The 13,897-nt window shown below is 38.9% G+C and overlaps 1 protein-coding gene across 1 annotated transcript in view; it reads right to left on the reverse strand.

Moving 5' to 3' along the window:
* CNTNAP2 (contactin associated protein 2) overlaps positions 1 to 13,897 on the reverse strand; it is a 2,786,505-nt gene that overhangs the window by 2,124,792 nt on the left and 647,816 nt on the right. The gene's annotated exons all lie outside the window — the stretch shown is intronic.

Below are 13,897 nucleotides of genomic sequence, written 5' to 3' on the forward strand. Positions count from 1 at the left end.
CATGTGTGGCCAACATATAAATTACTCATTCATTCAGGGTTGACATGTAAACATCAATAGTATGTAACCCACAAGAGCTACATCCCTTAATTACACATTACTATTTACATATTGCCCCGAGCAGTGGCCATGACCAACATTGCTCCTAGCAACAAAGGATACCAAGCAAATCAGGTCATCTGCCTCCTAGCTCTTGCTGCCTAGCACCCTTTGTTGCCAGGAGGCAGGCAGCTTCATTAGAGTGCATTTACAGTATGCAGTGCACTGGATACATGTATACATTAGCACAAATGTTTATATTCGTACAATGCAAAAAACATTAAAAAAAAACTCTTCAAATGCAGGATTTGAGATTTTTTACAAGTCTGAATACTGCTCTAGAATATGAATTTTAAAGCTGCCATGGGCATGGACTCATTGATTATAAAACAGTCGAGTTCAGATGGTTAGTAAAAAAATAGTATGAATTAAACACTGCATATTCCCCTAGAGATCCTATGTTAAAAGACCCTAGTTGTAGCATTCCAAAAGGGTGGACTAAACAAATTTAGTAATTTGTATGTGTGTGCTCTCAGGATGGTCGCTAAACGTTTTTAGAAGTTGAAAAGCCATTCTTGACTAATAGGTACATTTCAAAATTGTAGCAATGAAGGTAAATCTTGTCCAGGAACTACTTGCTCATCTCTATCCATTAGCATTAAATGATAAAAACATTTAAAAACCTTACTGGCTCTTAATTTTATAATGAGCAGGATCGGGTCCGAGAAATTGGATCTTGGTCCAGTAAAAACAACTACATCATCTATTAAAACCAAACTCCAGGAAAATATTACTAATATGCTGTTACACATTCAATAAGCATAACAAGTGCATCTAAAATGCACCCAGTGTATTCACTTGAATTTTTCTTTATGTCAGTCTCCTTGAATTCTGTATACAGAGTAGTAGACAGAGATAATACAGGGGCAATGCTAGTTGACAGCCAGGCTCCGCTGCATTTGCCTACAGTTCACCCACTCTGGCTCTATACAACTAGAACCGAACTGCCAGCAGACTAGGGAGACAGTTTGCTCCAAATATTTAATTTTTAGATCTAACTCTACTGATAAAAGTTGAAAACATATGCTCATGATTGAAAACAACATGATCATACAGCCAACCACTTGAATGGGGTAAATAAAAAAAAGCACAAGATAGCTCCCCTGATGGGGGGTCAGGAGGTGTAAATCTGCTCCTGGTTGCAGTGTAGGCCAAGAATATGGCAATGCTGTTTGAATTCTTTTTTATTGTAACTGTGTATTCAGCTGCTTGTCTGGAATTCAGGTAAAAGAAAAAAAAAAACATTAGATGACCTGCAGAACAATAGTAAGTGTTTGTGTGATCACCCTACTTTTCCATTATGAGGATAACAATGCAAAGAAATGTTTCTATGTCTTCATGCAGACAATGCACACATGTGAAGTACAAGGCTGAGCACATTCTAATGCATTACAGAGGAGGATTTTTAAATTGTTATGATTATTGAAAAAAAATCAGTCTAGATGTCTATTAAGTTCACATAGTTACCCTTTCATATTATACTTCTTTAGAATAAAACAAAGAAATAAAGAAATAGAAACTGTAACCAGTCTCTAACTGGCATTCTAAACATGATCTGCTTATCTGATTATACTATGGGACAATAAAAGTTAGATTGTAAGCTCTTGTGAACAGGGCCCTCTTAAAGAGGAAGTAAAGCCTCTTTAAAAAAAAATACACCCTGCAAGGCAAAGGCATAATGAGCTAGTAGGCATACTAGCTCATTATGAATTACTTACCTGAGATCAAAGCCCCGGCATCAGCCCTTGTTCGCCTCCTCCGACGCCGCCATCTATCCCGGAGTGACTTTCGGGTATCGCGGCTCCGGCGCTGTGACTGGCCGCGATGATGTCACTCCCGCGCATGCGCGCTTGTGCCGCCACTAATGGCATGATCGCCGTTAGAAATGGCATGCTCAGAGCACCTGCACCCGATGTCTACGGTGCATGCGCCGTAGACATCAGTGCCGCTATTCCTGCAAATATCTCCTAAACCTTTTAGGTTTGGGAGATATTTCTTGCACCTGCAGGTAAGCCTTAATCTAGGCTTACCTGTAGGTTAAAGTGGTTGTAATGGGTTTACAACCACTTTAATCCTCTTGTATTTTATTGTATTATAACTGTATTGTCTCCTTTTTATATTGTAAAGCGCTGCATAAACTGTTGGCGCTATATAAATCCTGTATAATAAAAATAATAATAAGTAAGCACCTATTACATATTCAGCCCATAATAAATTAATTAAAAAAATCTGGCTCCACTGAAGCTTAAGAAAATATGTCCCACTGTCCAGGATCTATGCCAGAAGAATTATGAATCCATACACTGTGAATTAATAAAGACATCTTGGCAAAATAGGAAGAAATATATAGCTTCTATATAAAACCAAATGACTGCAAATTCTTGCTGCTCTGACATTATCTCGCCCCCCAAAAATGAAATGCTGATATGGGTGCTTTATGTATGCAGCAACACAAAAGCCCATGCTTTTAGATTTTTTTATGATTATCTAGGTCTTTCATATTTGGCTCTTATCTAACATATGTTAAGGAAAAATATAAAAAAGACTATCCAACTGTAAAATTGAAGCAATGAGAACTGCAGAACTACACTCATCATTATTGCATGTTTAATATCACCCAATACAATATACTGTAATTGTTGTCTCGCTCTATCTGTTGGTTTTAATGAGGGATTTTATCTTAAAATATTCTGCCTTCAGTTAGTATACAGTATTTCAGATGTCTTGTAGATTGACAACATGCAAAAAAAAAAAAACACCTTTATGCCCCGTACACACGGTCGGACATTGATCGGACATTCCGACAACAAAATCCTAGGATTTTTTCCAACAGATGTTGGCTCAAACTTGTCTTGCATACACACAGTCACACAAAGTTGTCGGAAAATCCGATCATTCTGAACGGTGACGTAAAACACGTACATCGGGACTATAAACGGGGCAGTAGCCAATAGCGTTCATCTCTTTATTTATTCTGAGCATGCGTGGCACTTTGTGCGCCGGATTTGTGTACACACGATCGGAATTTACGACAACGGATTTTGTTGTCAGAAAATTTTGTAGCAAGCTCTCAAACTTTGTGTATCGGAAAATCCGATGGAAAATGTGTGATGGAGCCTACACACGGTCAGAATTTCCGACAACAAGGTCCTATCACACATTTTCCGTCTGAAAATCCGACCGTGTGTACGGGGCATTAGAGTGTGTAATAGGAATGAAGAGGTAATCCAATAAAGGGACATTGGTACATCCACCAACACCTTTATTTATCAAAATAATTTTGAAAAGCTTTCCATTTTAAATGCAGCTTAGGTGCAGGAGTCTTTGCAGTGGGCAATGTGGTTAATTTGTTATGCAGTCAAATGGTATTGGAAAAGATATGGCTCTACAAACACTTTAACCATTTCACACAAAACAATGTACCTGTACGTCGGTACTTTAATGCTAAATACCGGGGTTATGGCAGCAGCTAGCTGCTATAACCCTGGCATTTTCGGGAATGCCGTGTGTTTCTCTTTCAGATAAAAGTGGTCTTCGCGACAGGTTCACCGCAAGATCACTTTTATCAGCGGCGGGAGAGGTGCCCACCCCCCTCCCACTGTGCTCCGTTTGTCTTCGTAATTTACCGAATGATCGCGTCCTCTCCCGTGGATGCCTGGATGCTGACTGAAGGGAAGTTGGCCCCCGTTTGGCTCCATAGCATGGGAGGGCGGATGCGACGTCAAACGTTGCTTCCGCCCATAGCTCTTAAAGGAGAATTTTTTTTTCAAGTGACTTTTTTTTTCTTCTTGCATTTTAGTGTAAATATGAGATCTGAGGTCTTTTTGACCCCAGATCTCATATTTAAGAGGTCCTGTCATGCTTTTTTTCTATTACAAGGGACTTTTAGATCCTTGTAATAGGAATAAAAGTGACCCATTTTTTTTTTAAAAGGACTGTGTCAAAATAAAAAATTTAAATTAAAATAAATAAGACATTTTTTTTAAACATGCCCCATCCCGACGAGCCCACGTGCAGAAGCGAACGCATACATGAGTAGCGCCTGCATATGAAAATGGCGTTCAAACCACACATGTGAGGTATCACCGCGATCGTTAGAGAGAGAGCAATAATTCTAGCCCTAGACATCCTCTTTAACTCAAAGCTGGTAACCTGTAGAAATTTTTAAACATCGCCTATGGAGATTTTTAAGGGTAAAAGTTTGTCGCCATTCCACAAGCAGGCACAATTTTGAAGCGTGACATATTGGGTACCAATTTACTCGGCGTAACATCATCTTTCACAATATAAAAAAAAATTGGGCTAACTTTACTGTTGTCTTATTTTTAGTTCCAAAAAGTGTATTTTTTCCCCCAAAAAGTGCGCTTGTAAGACCGCTGCGCAAATACGGTGTAACAGAAAGTTTTGCAACGACCACCATTTTTTTTTCTCGGGTGTTAGAAAAAAATATATATAATGTTTGGGGGTTCTAAGTAATTTGGTGGTTAAGGGGTCTATCTTTAAAAAAGTTGCTGTACGAATACCACAAGCCTTTGCACAGGCATCATAAATAATCCCTGTAATAAATGTATCTAATATGTTTATTTCTTATTATTGTAAGCTCCATGTAGTGACCATAATACAGTATTTTCTTGAAATATGTAAATCAGGAAAAATCCTGCATAATGGCCACTAGATGGAGCTGAAAATCATAAGAAACAACTATATTGGACACAGGACAGAGGAATTTTTATGACTGCTCTGTAAATGCAGGTGACATAACAGCATTTTTTTTTTTTTTATAAACAGGCACAAAAGTGCTAAAGAGTGAAAAAAAAACACAGGCAATACATCTACATTTCCCTCTGTTTTTATTTATTACCTTAAATATACTGCAAGTACAGAAAAATACCTGCTGATCTGCCAAAAAAAATTACTGAGACTCTAATTTCTTGTTGTGGGCTGACAACACACAGAATGGTGTCAGCCCTGCTCAGTTGTCTTCCGCTAAATAACCAAATCCATGCCAATGCTCTAATTTACACAACATTAAGACTAATAGTGCTGTGGTCCAAAATAAGATTTGGGAGAAAAAAGTACACTCCTTGCTTTACAGTAAGTGTCCACTGGGCACATGGACCTTTCTGAATTTGCTTTTAATGGTGTCTTTAACAGACCAAATGGACTAAATAAGAGACATACAGATTAATAAGCACTGCAAGGTAGTATACTGTCTTTAACCCCTTCACGCTGACAGTACACTGATATGGGGCCTTATTGGGCTTTTTTCTGTGGAACAACAGCATGTTTCCAGCACAGAGACCGGGGTCTCAGCAGGAGCCCCGGGCTCCATACCAACGATCGGTACCCAGAAATCCCGTTTCCGAGTCACCTGATTGTTGTGATAGCCTCTGATTGGCCATGACAGTGATCAGTCACTGTGAACCCAGCCCCTGTGCTTCTCTCTCTGTGAATGGCGGGGAATGATTCTCTGTATCTCTGTCTCTCTCCTTGAAGAGAGAAAAAAACAAAACAAGTGTGTGTAAAAAAATAATAATAATATAAATAAAAAATAAAATGAAAAAAAAGCTAGATTAAGGTTTGATCTAGGTCAGTGTCTGGGTTGGTGTTTGGGTCAAGTAAGGGTCAAAGCTTAAGGTCAGGGTTAAAGTCATGGTCAGTATATTTAGGGTTTTTTTTTTTTTTAAGCATTTTTTAAATTAGTATCAGTGTCAGTTAGTGTTAATGTCAGTGTGTTTTAGGTAGGATAAAAAAAGGAAAAGGCACACTATTGTTTTTGGGCTGTACTACGGGTACATACAACAACTAACATACACATATGTGGTATCGCTGCGATTGTCAAGAGCAGGAGAATTTATTTTGGGTTGTTCTTTGGCGGTAGGTTATACAAAAATGAGATATCATTTACCCTTTACCACCAAATGAAAACCCAATTTGTCCTGGAAAAAAACAAGGTATAATCCACCTGGATGACACAGTAGTTTTGATGATATGTACAGTTTTACTAGCACATACCAAAATTGCAAAATTGTGCTTAGGCATTAAAATTTGTTTTACCTTTAGGCATGAAGGGAAAAGCAAAAGGAGATATGAAGAGAAGCTAATGTCACTGAAAGATTTACTGAAGAGTCATCATGGCTACAAAAGTAGTAGAACCACTGCCAATTTAACTGCAATGCAATGCTACAGCTCATAATAACTGTTACTTATTGGGACAGGTACTTAGTGCCTGTTATATCAAGAATGCTGGCTGCAAAGCAATATTGTAAACAGTAGGGTACATTGATTAAGGGAAAGGAGTGCTGCAGATGAAAATATGGCATTCGCTTAAAGCCTTGAAGTAATATTACCACATATTTCCAGATTTAATGGCCATGGCAGCCTAGTAATTTAAACTTACAAAGAAATAGGACTATATTTAAACCAGTATAAGTAGATAACATGACTATTCACAAGACTAACAGCTTCAATAACAAGACATTTGCAACTCATTCTAGTCACCTTTAAGAAAGGTAATTACGAGCATTGGATGGTGACTAAAGAGAACCTGTCAGTACAGAAAAACAGTTGCTACCTCATTTTTAGCCTTGCAGGCTCCAGGGCTGTTTTCTATATTTTTTTAATGTGTTACATTACTGATCTGAATAAGGTTGCCGTCAGTAAACTCTGGATTTCCAACTTGCAAACTTGTTCCAGGTCAGTAACCTATTAAGTATTAAAGCATGGATGAGAGTGATAGCCCTGGAGATTGCAGCCTTGAAAACTTGTAATAGCTGTTTCCATATTAGTATATTGACAAGTTTTCTTTACGCATAATTTGTTGTATCATTGTTCCTTGGGAATGGGGATGGGAGTTAGATGTTAGATCACCTAGGAAATTAGTTTAATTCAATGGGATCATCAGGCTTAACCTTTAGTATTGTTGGTAGCTTCACTTAGTGATTCATGCATTCATGCATAGACATTGGAACAAAGGAACCAACAGTAAGGATGAGGCCATAGCCCAGAGTAAGAACATGATTAATTCAAGACTTCCAATTTAGTTGTAGTACATTAGTGATTATTGATTATATGGAAAAGTACATTGGGTGTTTATTAACTGGTAATGTATTTGGCAGATCAGGTAGTAACAGGTCTTACATGTCAAATTCATTGACATTAGTAAGCCTGCACAATAAGAATGCTGTACTTACTAGGATTAATGTACAGTACTAAAGGCAATAGGGCTGTTCGCTTTGCAAGGAAACATTCCCTTTACAATTAAGTTTTGCTTTAGCTTTGTTAATTAAGTGAACCTCTACTGACCTCCATCATGTGCAAGCAAAAAAAGTTTTTTACTTTTTTTAACTTAATAACCAAAGGGAAAATTTTCTTTCAAAGTGAATAGTCTATGTGCCTTTAGTAAATCCGACCAACTGAGGTTGCTTTACTAAAGGCATATAGGCTATCCACTGCAAGGGAAGTTGCACTTTGCATGGGAATTATTTCCAGAGCTTAGTGAACACAGTAAAGTTTCACATCACAAAGAGTAACTAATCACAAGATTGAAAGATGGAAGTCAATAAAGCTCCACCTGCTTTACTAAGCTCTGGGGGAAATTCCTTTGCAAAGTGCAGTTTTCCCTTGCAAAATAAACAGCCTATTTGGCTTTAGTAACTCGATCCCACTGTCTCCAAGCTCCCCTGCTGCCTAATACACTGCTACAACCCACAATAGATTTATTGTGCTGCTCAGTCTCAATCAAAATGGGAAGTATCATGATTAGATCCTCATCCATTGCGGGAGTACAGGTGAGGGATGGATCTCGTCCTAACTCCTGGGATCACTGAGAGGAAAGGAGGAAGAAATCCCTAATGCTGCACATCTATGGTATCCTGTAGTGATGGTGGTAAGAGTATCAACCTCAGCCGGGGGGCGGAGTGAAACACGCTGGGGGTTGCTACTCTTACCACCATCACTATGGGACTCCGTGGATGTGAGGCATTAGTGATTCTCCCTCCTTTCCCCACACTGCTACAACCCAAAGATCATCTGTGTATGGGGAAACCATGCCTCCCACAATCCAGCTGCCATAGTCCAAAAAGTTTCAGCATTCTAAGACAGGTAAAACCTACACAGTAGTTTGTGGGGGCTCTAGCAGCAAATTGGGGCATTCAGGGCAAGTAAATGTGCTTGTTACTTTGGCTACTTTGGGTAAATAACATTTTAAACCTATATTGCCACTGTTTCCAACTTTGGAATGTGTTTTTGCTTAGAGTTTGCAGGCTTACAAAGAGTGTCTATCTGTAATTAAATGCATTTATTCTGTCAGCTAGTACATAACAAGCCATTCCAATATTAATTGGAAAAATAAATAGTTAAGAAACTCCTACATCACGTCATAGAATTCTAGCTGTTTTGCCAAGTACTCTAATTTGAGAGTGAGGTGGGCCAGGTAGTCATTAATAAAATACATGCTAATCGTGGAAGCTGTAGTGAATGTTTAGTTAACTAGCCTTCAAGTATCTCTCTATAAAGTGTTTCCAGTTGTGCAGACAGCTAGCTACATTTGTATAATTCATTTTCAGGTAGCAGTCTTTTATGCTTCAAAAGTGTTTCTCAACTAATAAACAAGACTTGTATATGAGGGCATAAATCATTAAGCTATTGCAGTCAACAGGATTCCAGCTTTCCATCTTAGTGAGAATGATGGCATATCATTTTATTGTACTCAATTATCCTAATGTGAAGATATTTTAATGACTTGCAGACTAACAAGAAGATCTCATCATCAGCGAAACCACATCTGTTCTGCTCCAAATCATGTGGCATGCATGCTTCCTCCCTCAATTACAAACATGATTGACAGAGATATATATGCAGTACGTGTGCTTTTTATTTTAACTCAGAGAGTTTCTTAAACATTTTTGTGATATCTGTGTGTAACACAAATTATGTTAACTCAATCTTTAATCAGCAGCACACGCAGCACGCCACTGCAACATTTGGGGGTAGTCTTCACTGTGCCGAATATTGGGCATGGCTTAAAGAGACGCAGAGTGCAGGGGTTCAGTAGTAAGTGATGCAAAGTTTCAGTAATATGTGCCGCATAGGTCAGGAGTAAGTGATGTAGAGTTCAGGGGTCAGGGGTGACTGATGGAATGTTCAGGGGTCAGGAGTAAGTGATGAAAAGTTTTAGTAATACATGCCGCATACTGTAGGTCAGGAGTAAGTGACTCAGAGTTCAGGGGACAGGAGTAAGTGATGCAAAGTTCAGGGGTCAGTACTAAGTGATGCAGAGTTCAGAGGTCATAAGTGGTTGATTCACAGAGTTCAGGGGTCAGGAGTAAATGATGCAGAGTTCAGGGGTCAGGAGAAAGTGATTTAGAGTTCAGGGATCAGGAGTAAGTTACGCAAAGTTTAGGGGTCAAGAGTAAGTGATGCAGAGTTCAGGGGTCAAGAGTAAGTGATGCAGAATTCAGGGGCCAAGAGTAAGTGATGCAGAGTTCAGGGGCCAGGGGTAAGTGACAGAGTTCAAATCTCAGAAGTAAGTTTCTTTCATACAGTACAGCCAAAGAGGCTTTCCCTGCACAGCTTACCTCCATTCTCCATAGACTCATGGTGGTTCCTTTTGTTCTCAGGTATGGTATGGTGGGCTAGCAGACCTGTGATTGGCCTCAACTGTGGCCAATCCCAGTCCTCTCCCCCCTGCAAACACTGACCAGGCCCTAGCATTAGACCAGCACCTGATCTCCTCTCCATATACAAGTGCTGCGGTGGCTTTTCCCCCAATCATTGTTGCACCATGTGTAAGGGCACAGTGACCCCCACCCACCTTAGGACCCATGTGCCCTTAAAATGTCGTTGCTACTTGCACATGTGCTGAAAGTTCATAGTAGTTTTGTTGATGACCATTACCTCATTCTAGAACTCACCCATGTGAGATACAGAGCAGCCTGTCTATTCTATATTATGCATGCATGACTTCTCACCACCATGTTTACTTACTGCTTTTCTTACACATGCATGGGTATTGCCTTGTGGGGACAGATTAATGAGTCTGCATGGGTCTAGTGGTAACATTTTGTTGGAGACTAATAACGCTAGTGAGGGGGGACAGGGAGAGGATGAATGGGCACTGTCCAGCTGTGCAAGTGGCTCACATTTTTTATGTTTATGTGTTGCTTACATTAGGAGCTATCATAATGATCCCTGAACACCCACCTACTCTATTGAGGTAGAACCCAGAAAAAACCTATACCTCATGTTTCAGAAGTCCAAGGGTGAAATTATACTTAAGAAATTGCCATTCATACCAACATACAGTATATATACAGCATATATACCGTATGTTGTCTGCACAATGGTAAGTTTGCATAATAAATATTATGTAATATCCCAATCTGACTTGTTTTCTCAAGTGATTTACAGTAAATGAATATACAATCATTCAAAATTTCAGATAAAAATGTATAGGAGATCAGCTTGATGAAAATAATTGTATTAATATGCATTATATATATATATATATATATATATATATATATATATATATATATATATATAATATTCATATTTTAAATGTGGGGACATCCCTATTTATTTATTACATATGCAGGCTGTGATTTTTGCTTTGCAGTACTACACAAAATTATGGTTTACTGGTCTTTCTTACAATGAACATCTATGCGGCAGCCAACTCAATAAACCAATGCTTTTTCAATGTGACTGACATATCACCAGTTGTTTAAAGTGGATGTAAACCCAATGTCATCCTCTCTAAACCATAGGGGTTATCTGTAAGGATATACATACAAATGTCTCCCCTCTGTCTGTTATGAGAGCCAGAAAAACTGCATATTCTGTGGGCGGGTCTGTTGTCTGGAGCTCGGTGGGTGGAGTCGTGATGTCAGTAGACTCCCCGCCCACCTCTACACTCCCCTTCTCAATATGCATTTTCTCCTGTGTATTTCTTACACTGAACTTCTGCTATGATCTCTAACATCCAGTGAAAAGACAGGAAAGTAACCACATGACTTCAGCATGCCCAATTATGCTGAGGTGTGGAACATCCAATCCTGGCAGAGCAGCAGAAGAAAGGAGTGGAAGGGAATTAAAAAATAATGCATGTCTTAGGCTAGTGCACGAGATATGTAAATCACCTGTCACTCACAGCAAGGGGGAGGATTTGACAAAGTTTTTCTCTGTTTGTCAAGATTTATCTCACTGAGCAATAAAAGAGGATTGCTCAGAGATAGATTAACTCTTTGTGGAAAGACTGGGCTCAAATGATAGGAAATCTTATACTCTATATTATGACATAAAAAAAAAAAAAAAAAAAAAACATTTGGGTTTACATCCACTTTAAATAGATTAATTGCACTGAGAGCCCAGTCTAGTGGATAATCTACAATATGTACATTTAATAGCAAAAAGTATAGAAAAGCAAGCATGTAAACGTGAAAAGTGAGATAAAGCAGAAAAACACTATATAATTCCACTAACCAATAGATGGTCAGCTTTCCAATAGAATTGGCATAACTGAAGATAAAAGCTCATACTAAAAAAAAGAATGATGGGTGCACACCACCATATGTTCTGTGCTGACTCTTTCAGCTGGTGCATTAGTGTTAGCAATAGGGGAATAACAGGTTGGGACCAGTGAAAGATTGACCTGTCTCTCTCTCTCTATGGGTATTTACTGTAGGTATCTCTGAAAGAGCATACCATGATTATTATGCTTAATTCTACAATAAATATGGAGGAGACCAATAAAAATGGTCATATTACAGAAAGCAAACTGGCTGATGCAAATACTTTAAATAAGGAAGGAGACTTGCTAGGCAAAAAAACATGTTGCAAATGTAGGAACAGCTTGAAACACACAACATAGGACTTCAGTGAGCTCACTAGAAAAATAACCCTTTACAGTGAGACAGTCCTCTAGAAGGGTATTTTTTCAATGATTAGACATCATGATGAAATAATTACCACAATGGTTGGGCATAGTGATTTATAGTGACCAGTAATTGTGAATAGAGAGCTGCACCATTGTTTTTCTTATTGTTTGAAAGTACTGGACTTCAATAAGAAGTATACAGTGTGAATTAACTTATTGTTTGTTGCCAATTTCTAATGATTTTCTGCAAACGTCTTTTTTTTTTTTTTTTTTCTTTTTATCCAAAATTATTGGGTTTACTGTTAAGAAATCTATTGTGCAATTTCAACAGGTGAAGCAGCTTACAGCTTGCAGCAGACCTTTTCAAGATTCAAAATAGAAATTAAGAGAGGTAACCTTTGGAGAAGAATGTTTCAAGGATGCATTCTTAATGAAAATGGTAATTGTTCAGCCGTATTTCTATTTCCCTTACTGCTTTACACAGTCTTCCTTCTCAAAAGTAAGGAGAACCTAATTAAAAAATAGAAATTCCCTCAGCTGCAGAGCAAAATTCTAATTCATTTCCAAAGTGACTGCTCTGGTTACAGAACGCACACACTGCAATCACAGATTCCCACAAGATCTCTAGAAGCACCTCCTAAATCTTTCTTGTCTCTAATAAAGATGATTGGAGTGGGGGATGAGGTAAAAAGCCTGAAATTTACAAATGGAAAACCAAGCTTAGGTTTCAGTAGGAAGCAAACGAAAAACCCATTTTAAATGGAGTTTTTTTTCTTATTTACTCAAGTATACTAGGGCACTGTAATATACTAAAGGGTCTAAAATGGATAGTCAGTTATAGGCATTTAATCTCATTCTAGTATTCAGACAGCTATAAGAATAAAAAGTAATGCATTTACCATAAAAGCTTTTTTAATTCAATAAAGTATGCAGTCTTACTACATGAGTAGCAGAGCGTAGATAATTAAAGCTGAACTCCAGGCAATGAGCTAAATAAACAGTTGAAATACATATATGAGAGATATTTTTTCTGTGAATCTAACCTTGAGAGGCGCACAATCCTGCCAGACAGAAGAGTCAGATTCATGACATCATTTTTTTTCTGCTGCAGTTAACTCCTTCCCACCCAGCCCAGGCCACCCTTTAGTAGGGTCTGTACATTTGGGGGAGGGGAAGAATCTGACCCTGGTGATTAGCTGTTACAGTGGTCACATGATTGGAAGCCAGCAGGACAGGCCCCCGATCATTAGAATGGACTGAGAACTATCTGTGCAATCCCAGCACAGACAGCTCTAATGCCCATGGATGCATATTTGCAGTCTGTGGGCATTAAAGTTCACCCTCTTTGCTGCTGTACATACATACAGTCCCAGCAGTGAAGCATGGTGGTGGCAGCATCATGCTGTGGGGGTGTTTTTCAGCTGCAGGGACAAGACGACTGGTTGCAATCGAGGGAAAGATGAATGCAGCCAAGTACAGGGATATCCTGGACGAAAACCTTCTCCAGAGTGCTCAGGACCTCAGACTGGGCCGAAGGTTTACCTTCCAACAAGACAATGACCCTAAGCACACAGTTAAAATAACGAAGGAGTGGCTTCACAACAACTCTGTGACTGTTCTTGAATGGCCCAGCCAGAGCCCTGACTTAAACCCAATTGAGCATCTCTGGAGAGACCTAAAATGGCTGTCCACCAATGTTTACCATCCAACCTGACAGAACTGGAGAGGATCTGCAAGGAGGAATGGCAGAGGATCCCCAAATCCAGGTGTGAAAAACTTGTTGCATCTTTCCCAAAAAGACTCATGGCTGTATTAGATCAAAAGGTGCTTCTACTAAATACTGAGCAAAGGGTCTGAATACTTAGGACCATGTGATATTTCGGTTTTTCTTTTTGAATAAATCTGCAAAAATGTCAACAA

The sequence above is a fragment of the Aquarana catesbeiana genome, linkage group LG05 (assembly GCF_042186555.1).
Source record: "Aquarana catesbeiana isolate 2022-GZ linkage group LG05, ASM4218655v1, whole genome shotgun sequence".
In the NCBI taxonomy this organism is placed as follows: domain Eukaryota; kingdom Metazoa; phylum Chordata; class Amphibia; order Anura; family Ranidae; genus Aquarana; species Aquarana catesbeiana.